This window comes from Microtus pennsylvanicus, chromosome 7, assembly GCF_037038515.1.
Source record: "Microtus pennsylvanicus isolate mMicPen1 chromosome 7, mMicPen1.hap1, whole genome shotgun sequence".
NCBI classification, from domain to species: Eukaryota; Metazoa; Chordata; class Mammalia; order Rodentia; family Cricetidae; genus Microtus; species Microtus pennsylvanicus.
In genome coordinates this window covers 104,902,333-104,912,847 of record NC_134585.1, presented here as the reverse complement: position 1 = coordinate 104,912,847, position 10,515 = coordinate 104,902,333, and positions in this window count along the sequence as shown.

Below are 10,515 nucleotides of genomic sequence, written 5' to 3'. Positions count from 1 at the left end.
TAATGTTATTCAATCTTGTAATTGTTTTTCTTATTAATTCTCCATACTACAAGATGAGTTTCAAACATACCAAAATACAGCATTCATTCTCTTGACACTGTGCCTTATACCTTAGGAATTATAAAATATGGGGTGAATGAATGAATTACTTTAAGGAAGAAATTCACCCTTTGAGGTGATTTTGAGACTCATTCATGGATAATCTCAAGAAAGTCATCACCAAGCTTTTCTGTTCTTCATATTCCAGACACTCTCTCGTTTTTCTATGTTACCCTTATAGAATGGGGCAAAATTGTCCTCTGGTCTACCACTGCTGAATTTCCATCAAAACTCTCAGCATTGACTCCAGCTGGCCAGGGAGAGCTGGAGTTCCAGATCTTCCACCAAATAACTGTATAATTTGTCATGGTTTCTGATTCAAATTCCCCAGATATAAAATGGGAATGGGAGTGATTTTCACAATGCAGTTTGTTGTGAAGATTAGGTGACAAGAACACACAGAAGGCTTAATAAATGTTACTACTCTTCCTAACTGTGTAGACTATTTTGAATATTCTAGAATATACTGTTTTTCAATGAATGATAAGGCAAATTACCTAAGGCAGTAGAGTAAGAGAATGAGAAATGAAATAGCAATTTAAATTAATTCATTTATTCTTTCATATAAAAATATATTTATGTACCTATTTCTAGGTTCATTTCAATTCACCTTCCACACTGAAGTAAAATTGTAATGTAAAAATGCAAGCTTTCTTGCTATTTCCCTAATGAAAATTTCTCCAATGATTCCTCATCACTTATAGAAAAATAACTGCATAAAAGCTTACCATGGGCTGAGATGTTCCATGCAAGCCTGGCTGAATTTCCTCCTACGACTTTTTTTTTATTCTAGTACTCCCATGCTTCAGCCATGTTTTTCACAACCAAAAATGACGTCCATAAATAATTAGGCAACATCTGAAACCTAACAAGACTAGGAAAATTATTTTGTAAATTGACTGTGATGGCCCACACTCATTGGAAATATGATCATTTCGTTACTGGCATACTTTGAATACTGACATCTTGTTTAGATTCTGGAATGCCTTTCTGCGCATTGGAGAAGCCACAATTTTAAATTCAAGAGTTTCCTTTCCTCACTAAAGTGGAGATTCACATTTATTATAGGCCAGCGGTGTTTATTGGATAGACAGAGAGGAAAAATATGCATTGAATTTTGATGTGATGGTTAGCTTCTCTGATGTGTACAAAACCAGGAGAAGCATGGGGAAAGATACACCATAGTGTCCACTCAAGCAGATGCAAGGTGAAGACAGTCATTTCCACTGCACACACTTCAGTATTGGGATTTGTCTAGTTGTTTCTTTACAGTGTGATTGCTTTTAATCACTTAAACTTAATATTGTTGAAAGCACACATACTCAATTTTCTTGTTGATTATATCTGCTTGTTTAAATATAAATGAGCACAAACAATCCCTTATACAATGTATGAAAATATTATAAATAGATAGAAGTACTACCTGAATGAGAGGTGATCAAACATTCCTGAGTTTTTGCATTTATGGCTGTAGAGATAATACTTCAATAAGGATTCTAAAGCAATTCAAGAAGATATTTGCTTAATAGATGTACTAACTATGTTCTAAGTATAGGAGAAAGTCATATTTCTATGTATATGTCATTTATTTTTTTCTCAGAATCAGCTGATGAATGTGTGCAATCCCTATCTCTTACGCCATCAGTCAAATAGAAGATAGCTTGTTTGTTACACATTTTATTATCTCTGAAGACCAGTTGGGACTTGTTTAATCTCAAAACAAAATTAGAATAAAGAAATCAAGAAAACTATCCAGACTTCTTTTAGTTTTGTTGTTCAAGTTCTTCAGAAATCTTGAGTTTACCTTAATCATATAAGGCTCATTGATTGATGTCCTAATTTTCATTAAGCAGTGAACTCCGAAACTGAGAATCTGCTGTGTGCCTGGGACCTTTGCAATTACAAACATAACTCATAAAACATGATCCCTGAAAGTATAGTCTTCTGAGTGCATATTTAAAACAAACCCCATTACACTTTGTTCACACTGGAGAGATCAGTAGTTATAGACAAATTATTGTCATACTGAGTATAATCAGTGTACAAGACACACAGAAGTAGATATGTAATGCCATAGAAACCCAGAATAAACAGACATGTACTTTTCCCTTGAAGAGTTTTGAATAGCTTAGACAGAGAATTTGAGCTAGGAGGTTTTACGAAAGGAAGAATCAGAATATGTTTTGACTTTAGTATTTATAACTTTATCTTTTGTCTATATTATGTAATTGTATATGTATGTATATATATATGTATCTATCTATCTATCTATATATCTATCTATCTATCTATATATATATATATATAAAATATTTGTTCAAAGTTAGCATTAAGGCCAGTAGAGTGACTAAGTGAATAAAAACACTTGCCAATAATCTTTGAGTTTGATTACTTGAACCCAATTTGTAAAAGATCTGGTGCCTGAGTTATAATTTGGCCTCCAGGGACTGGAGAGATGGCTCAGTGCTTAAGAGCACTGACTGCTCTTCCAGAGGACCCGGGTTCAATTCCCAGCACCCACATGGCAGCTCACAACTCCAGGGGATCTGACAATACATACCATAACACGTGTCCTTTCCTCCCAAACAAATGAATGAATGTGATAAAAACTTTCAAAATTTAACATTAGAGTACAAACTCTTTACCACTTAAATACAATTTCCTATATATAATATATATATAATCTGAATAGTTGAACTGTTGTCAAAATACCTTTGAAAAACAGCCTTTAACTTACATCATGCTGCAGGTTCTATGCAGACTGCTGTGAGGGAAGACAGCAACGGTCTTATCCACTGCTGGATCCTACAGGCTCGTGTACTGAACTGCCTGTCAAGAAGTACACACTGGGGGGCTGGAGAGATGGCTCAGCGGTTAAGAGCATTGCTTGCTCTTCCAGGGGTCCTGAGTTCGATTCCCAGCAACCACATGGTGGCTCACGACCATCTGTAATGAGATCTGGTGCCCACTTCTGGCCTGCAGGCATACACACAGATAGAATATTGTATACATAACAAATAAATAAATAAAATATTTAAAAAAAAGAAGTACACACTGGTGCAGTAGTGGCATTATAGTTATGGGGACAACTGACCACTTTCTGATTTGCTATGATGCCTGCTCCACAGGAAAAACTTCATGCCTGATATTGTAAACCTGGTCAAAAGCTCACGCACCTGGGGAGATCATAGGCTCTAGCAGGGAATTTACTGTTTTATTTGTGTTAACCGTGCTATCAAACTTCCTTCTAAATATTTATGTTTGCATTCATAGATTTCAGCTGCTTCCAACTTTGGTCAGAGGTGATTACTTTCCATAGTGGTTAACGGCTGACGCAGAGATCATAACACTTCAACGTTCTCAGGTGTGGGCGAAACATCTATTTCAACTGCTTCACATCCGAGTCTCAAGGAAGGAATATCACAGAAGAGTGGGCAGAAAAAAATGGTAGAGACCAAAGACGAGGAGCATAATTATGAAATGCTGACTTTTGGGCATGACAGTTGTTGTACATCAACTCACAGAAACTTTGGCAATATGCACAAGACCTGCTCAATATCAAGGCAGTCAGAATTTGAATGCAAATGAGAAAGGGGCTGCAGAAACTTCGCCCTTGTTGGAGGAGTTATTTTACGGTGAGAGTGATTGTCCTTTGATTGTTATGACTACTAACAGTTAATACAAGCCTTAGTGGATGGCCTGACATCCATGTATATACAGGCAGCATTAATTGGACTCAGAAATTAATAAATACATACACACGGCACTAATTAGACTTTGGCGTTAATAAATAACACACACACACACACACACACACAACATGAAGTTGGGAGGGAGTTGTGTTAGGGGACACTAGGGAGAGCTAAAAAGAGGTAATGATGGATGGATGAATATCATCAAAATATATTGTATAACATAAGAAATTTAAGAATAAATAATTTTTTAAAAGAAAAGCCTTGCTACCTTAACCTTCTAGGATAGTTCTTTAAATGATTGTTTTGATCCTTAATATTGAAAACCCTGGTAAACTAGGCATCATCTTTAACTGACATCTTTCTCTGAGATGCAGTTTCCCCTTGAGATCAAATGGGTGGCATTTTTTCTACCTATAGTTGCTGTCTCTAAGGGTAACAAATGTGCATGTTATCTTCTAAGAACCATCAGAAGGGTGGTATAGGTTATATTAAAACAACCTGAGCCAGTGTAAGTCATAGATCAGCAATCAAGTACTTGCCTTGCAAGTAGGAGGGCCTGAGTTGGTTCCGCAGCACAAATGTAAGAAACTGGACATGGTGGCATATGCATACAATCCCAGCACTGGAAAGGAGGCACAGGCAGATCTCTGGGGTTCACTGGCCATGCAGATTAGCCTATTTGATAAGTTCTAGACTGGATGAGAAATTCTGTCTTTTAAAATAAAATATAAAATAGACAATGCCTGAAGAATGATACCTGAGATGGAACTCTGGTTCCCACATGGATGTGTCCACACACACACACACACATACACACACACACACACAGAGAGAGAGAGAGAGAGAGAGAGAGAGAGAGAGAGAGAGAGAGAGAGAGAGAGAGAACCACATTATAATAAAACCAACAAGGCTTTTCAAATTCACTTCTAGTTCTTGATTGTGACAGTGTTCTAATTATCTACTAGTCTGTGATTAGCAGTAAAAGTACAAAAAGGAAAACTGAGTGAGAGAAAGCATTCTTAAGGTCAAATCATTTCAAAGCTAGTCTTAAGGAAGGGGAGGTTCTTGGACACTGATTCTGGAAAAGAGAAGACCACATGTGTTCTCTACAAAACTAAGTGAGCTGCAGAGACTGTGAACCCAAACCTGTCTCTCTGTTGCTGAATTAAGCACCCAGATGACATCATGTCACTTCTACTCTTCGTCACTGATTCAGATATGAAGCAAGTTCACAGCAAACTTCCGATGAATTGGGTTGTGTAGTTTTTCTGATCACGTCTTTGGAGGCCAGAATTGCTGTTGGCTATTTTGCCTCCCAAAAACTTCTCAACATAACACTCTAACAGGTTATCAAATTGTTATTAATTGTTCTTACACTTGCAAAATGTTTGAGTAAATATAGAGAAATAAAAAGTGGAAGCATTATATTGTTAATATAGCTCAGGGCTAAGACTTTCCTGATGACAATAGAAGATTAATATTTTCTGGGGCATTATGTGTTATTGTGTTTAGAATGTTTTGAAGACATAAAATTGAGACTAACATTGTATCACCTCTGTATGAAAAAAACTACATATAGGCAATTACCACAAATGAAATGTCTAAAACTGGCATGCATTTATCATCTTCTGTCTGCCTAGTTCTAAAGTAAAGGATGAGTCTCAATGGATCAAAATTATGATACCATTAGGGTAGTATTCTTTCAAGCTAACTGGAGGGAGTTTCTGTCTACCTGTTACTTTTTCTGGTTACCAGAGTAAGCCCAAGACCATTTATTTGTACCCAAAGCCCTATCTTTGTAGCCTACAATAACTATTATACTCTACCCTAAGTAAAACCACCATGGAACTCACTTTCTTGGCCCACTCTGCCATGATCAGAACCATTATGAATATACTGAGTCTGTTGACATCGTCCAGAATGATCTCATTGCAAGGTCAGTGGATCAGCAATCTTACTTGTATTGACATCTAATTTTCTTTTTTGATGTAACCAAATATATCACAGGTTCAAGAAAGTGGGGTTCGGGCTTCTTTATGGAATCCTTATTCTTTCTAACAGAGACAATACATACTACAGTTGAAAGTATTCCTCTATAGTCATGTCAGTAACACATTGTCATCCATAGTCCCATCTACCTCATGTAACATATTTAGAGTTGAAATCATATGAGAATAAACTTCAGAACCAAATTTACATCTTGTAGTTTTCTAGCTTTGGCAAAGAAAGCTAGTCTTTCTCAGTGTCGTTGTGCAACTTCAAAACGACTCACACTTTAGGACTTCTGTGAGGACAGGGAACATGTAGTTAAAGGCCTACTAAAATGGTTAATCTATACTCACTGCCTTGAATTAATAGAACGAATAGAAGAGGAGGTTGATTATCTTTGGTTTTGCTTTTTTGTGTCAATGATGATGACTAATAATCATTCTAAAGATCTATCTGAAATTGCCTTAAAACTTTTGTTAGGAAGGGAGATGAGAGTGTACAGGGAAGGGCAGAAATAAAATGGATTATCTGAAATGATGGATGTGGCCTTTTAGCCTAGAAAAACTTAAATATTTCTGGGCCAACAGAAGTATTATATTTTCCATTTGCACCAGCATGTTAAGACCAGGTGTGGACTTAAGTAGTAATAGTTGCTCATAGACCTACTTTGGAAGTTAATATTTTGGACAAAGATTACTATGCTCAGCAGTAAGACTTGTGAATGACCTGATAATCCCACACAATTCAGAAGTGGCAAAGCAATAGAGTAATTCCTACACACTTGGGCTCTGGAGTGAAATGGATGGAATTATAGAAGTAGAGGTGGATGAAAATTTTTTGATATTCCAAAGTAAGAGTGTTTGCCATTTTTAAAAGAAAGGTCTAAAATATAAGGAACTGAAAATATAATGCTTATTGTTCAATTTTCAATGTGTGTAATATGACTTGATTATAAACACAACGCATAATGAATACAGGGTAACAAATCTCCTTATTAATTTGCATAATTTGTTTTGATGTTTTAAATAAATGAAGATTCTTGAGAACCAAATGGCTATAGGTTTCAGATTCTGCACTCCTCATAGACGTAATAAAGTAACATTCTCTACTCATTGGAGAATATTTCTACAGTTCCTGACATGGATATTGTCAAAGTACTATTTTTTCTGCTCGTAATAAAATGCAAAAACAACTTTTCCAAAAGGCTCACTTGATATAATGAGAAATACATTTGAATGACCCAAAATATACTTATTTCATTTAACCAAAGCACATATGCATTTGATACTATTTGTTTTAATTTTTCAGTGTGTCTCATAGAGCCAACCAATTTGAACTATTCTAGGATGCATTCACTTATGAATGCTTTCACAATTCCAAATGGCTCATAATAGCATATTTGGCACTATGAGAGTTGATACTCTAAATGGATGTTAAGACTCATAATACAAATGAAAAGCTGTTATTGCACAAAACTCAAGTCATTTCCTAGAGCATAATACCTCCGCAATTTAAAAGACTTACTCAAAATATGAAGAGATGTTAGACAATATGGTGACAATTCTTGTGCAAACTTAGATTGCTGAAATCATTTTGGAATTAACCTTCTGGAAAAGATCAGCCAACTAAACATACAAACAATTATTTGTGTGACAATAAATAATTTAACTGTGGAATAAAAATACCAAATTACCAATAGCCAGAGAAAATAGTCTTCCAATAATAAAATGAACCCCTTTCATACATTTTTACAAATGTATTTTAATTTTATTAAGGGGGAGGTATAAATCTCTTCTATGGACCAAAGGAAGGCGGTTCCAGGTAATATGGACTATGTGGTATAGCAGTCAATACAGAACATGATGTGGGCCACGGCGTGATTTTTGGAACATCATATATTTTATTGTCTTCGCTCTACAGAACAAATACCTCGTTTGACAATATGAATATTTTGCAAACAGGTTTGCTTAAATTTCCTCACTGTGGAAAAAAACTAAAAAAAAAAAAAACTAAAAATTTCCTCACTGTGTACATTTTTTATGTTGTTGGAATGCATTTTCCTACTGATTTATAAGCAATTGAGAGATTTGTGCACATCCTTTCTAAATATTGGGGGCACTCATTCTCTCAAACAGGGGGCATTTATAGGAAAAAAGTAACTCTGAGAAGACAATGAAAAGTTGCATAATTATACCCCAAAATATTTTATAACCTATACACAATGGACAAATGTCTAGACGCAGTCTATGAAGACCAAATGACAAAGGAAAAATCTGAATAGGCCTAGAATATTTAATCACTTTTCCAAATGACTTTTATTTAAAAAGCAAAATAAAAGTATCTTTTAGCAAGAAAGAGTCCCGTACTTTGATAATTACAATGAATGGTAAATTCTACCAACACTTGTAGAAGCAATACAAATTATTCTCAAACTGCCCTCCAAAATTAAAAAGGAATGGATCAGTTTTAGTTACTTCTGTAAAACCAAGCTTTTCCTGAAACCTTGTGGAAGACAGACTAGGAAGTTCATGTACCTGAGATCAGGGAGGGTTTGGCCTGTGTACCACTTTCTTTTTTCTGGCTCAATGAATTAAGAGTGACGGCCTGGCTTTTACAAGGCCTGTTATTCTCTCATTGTTTCATTGAAACTTCCGTCATGGAACTGCCTGCTGCATTCTCTGCTCTGCGTCTCACAAAACCAAAATCAAGGTGCTGGAGGCTCTCTCTTCCCTTTAAAAGGCTGTTGGGAAGAACTGGTATTCATACCTTAGTAATGACACTTCGCATTCTGACTTCTATGGCCTCAGCACTGAATATCTTGCTGGCCCACACGTGCTAACCAATTCATAGAGACGGTAGATGAAGTACATTGAATGCAAGAAGAGAGCCAATACACCAGCAATTCCTTCATCAGATTCTTATATTCTTGACTACAATTTACTGGTCCTTATTACATGAGGGTCAAATATCAAATCCCTGAAAGTATTCAAACTTATCAATTTTAAACCCACTTAATTGATAATTAAAAATCTCACCTGTCTTTCTCTTTGGACACCAAGACAAAATGTTATTTCTCCTAAGCCAAATAAAAAAAAGGAAGGAAGGGGGCTGGAGAGATGGCTCAGAGGTTAAGAGCATTGCCTGCTCTTCCAAAGGTCCTGAGTTCAATTCCCAGCAACCACATGGTGGCTCACAACCATCTGTAATGAGGTCTGGTGCCCTCTCCTGGCCTGCAGGCATACACACAGACAGAATATTGTATACATAATAAATAAATAAGTAAATAAATAAATAAATATTTTTAAAAAAAGAAAGGAAGGAAGAAAGAAAAAAGTGAAAAGGTGAAAAGAAATCCAATTATCAATATTCCTTGTTGATAAGGATGTAAGAATTTCTGACAAGATATAAGTACATTTAATTCAACAATGTATTGAATTCACACTAAAAGAGTTACATGGCAGACCAACATACCACCTGTGATGGTCAGTCACAGTTCTTGACTACATTTGGAATCAACTGACTCAGAGCAACTGGGGACACCTGTGAGGGATTTTGTGTCTCAATCATTTGAGGTGGCAAGATCCACCTTCAAACTGGGCCACATCTTCTGGTGGCAGCCCACACAGAAGGACATGGAAAAAGGAAGCTTCTGGTTTTTTGCTTGCCTTCCCTCATTCTGACTGGCTATCTCATTTATTCATTTATTATTATTCGCTGTGAAGACATTTCTCTGCCGATCTTTGAACCAATGTCTTCAGGATTCCAGCATAGAAAAAAGACAAGCAGCTCTCTAGAAATCCTTTGGACCTGAGCATCAGTTTGGAACTGCTGAGTCATCCAGTTTGGTGGGCTGAACACCTACCAGATTATTGATCATTCCATTGGGAGACAGCCACTGTTGGACCACTGAGACCCCAGAATCTGTAAGCCATTCTAATAAATCCCCTTTAATGACTGTGTGTGATGTGTTTATTATATCATTCTGTCCCTTTAGAATTGCCCAGACTGTAATGCATCCCATGTACATTAATAAATGTGATCGTGTTTATTCTATTTTTATTTCTGTTGCTGTTACAGATACACTGATCAAAAGCAACTTTGCAGGGAGAGGGTTTATTTGGCTTACAGTGAGAAGCTACAGTCCATCACTGAGGGAAACTAAGGCAGGAACTTGGAGGCAGGCCTGCTTTCTATTCTACAAGCATTACCTCTGACTATGGAACTCACTTCACAGCCAAGGAAACGTAACAGAATCTGTGGAAGACACTGTATTGATTGGCTGGCAGGCAGGCAGACTTATGTTTAGCTAGCTGTCTTACACAGTTCACGACCATCTGGCTAATGAATGGTTTGTCCACATTGGCATGGGTCCTCCTATATCAATTAACAATCTAGACACACACATACTCACACATGTAGCCATGCCCAGAGGCCAATCTGATCTAGCAATTTATAAACTGTGATTGCCTTCCCGAAAGATCCTTAGGTTGTATCAAATAAACAGTTCAAACTAACCAAGGCAGTTTTTTTTTAAAGAAAAACTTATCTAACAAATGTCAGTCTACCTATTTGAAAATAATTGTGAGAATTAATAAAATGTTCGAGATGAATACAATTTTATGCTTCATTTTATTTTTATTTTTGGAAACAGAGTCTCAATTTGAAGCCATGATTGTGTAGACTAGGCTCATCTCAAAAATCACAGAACATCTTTTCCCTCTGTCTCTTCAGG